Source organism: Aplysia californica, unplaced genomic scaffold (genome assembly GCF_000002075.1).
Source record: "Aplysia californica isolate F4 #8 unplaced genomic scaffold, AplCal3.0 scaffold00195, whole genome shotgun sequence".
Lineage (NCBI taxonomy): Eukaryota > Metazoa > Mollusca > Gastropoda > Aplysiida > Aplysiidae > Aplysia > Aplysia californica.
In genome coordinates this window covers 605,619-606,440 of record NW_004797465.1, presented here as the reverse complement: position 1 = coordinate 606,440, position 822 = coordinate 605,619, and positions in this window count along the sequence as shown.

The following is an 822-nucleotide window of genomic DNA, read 5'->3' as shown; positions in this document are numbered from 1 at the left end:
TTAAATGGACAAAGGGGATTTCTTAAACAGATGGTCAGAATACATAGAAAAACTTTTCAAAGATAATAGAGGAGAAACACCGGTAGTAAAGAATGAAATAAATGGACTACCAACACTGAAAGGAGAAGTACAAGCTGCCATTAGGAAAATGAAAAAGGAAAAGCCACAGGGCCAGATAATATTCCTGTTGAAGTGATTGTCGTGCTTGAAGAACTAGTCACGGAAATAACAACACAGCTCTTTTATTCTATTTATAACAGTGGTGAGATCCCAGAAGATATGATGAAGTCAGTTTTTATAGCTTTATCTAATACACCAAGTGCCCCTTAGTGTGATACGCATAGAATAATTAGCCTTAGGAGTCATTTAACATAAAATATTGCTGCAAGTACTAATGGGTAGATTGAGAAAAAGTCAGAGACAAGAGATATCTAAAACACAAATCGGCTTTGTTCCCAACAAGAGCACCAAAATGCTATTTTCACCTTAACAAATGTTAAGGGAAAGATGTATTGAAGCTCAGAAAGATCTGTATTTATGTTTCGTAGATTATTCAAAGGCGTTCGATAAAGTTGGACATGATGAGCTATTTAAAATACTTGAAAAGCTAGACATAGATAGAAAAGATCTAAGAATTATCAGGAAGTTGTAGTGTTTTCCTAAAAGCCAAACAAAAACAAATAAAAAACAAAACAAAACTAGAAACAACGTGAGTGGTAAAGAAACAGCAGCTCCCCTCCTGGAAAAAAAAGCTACAACCTCCGCCGCGTGTGACACCGGTCAGAATCCTTTCTCTAGAATTTATATCCAGTCTGTTTTCTC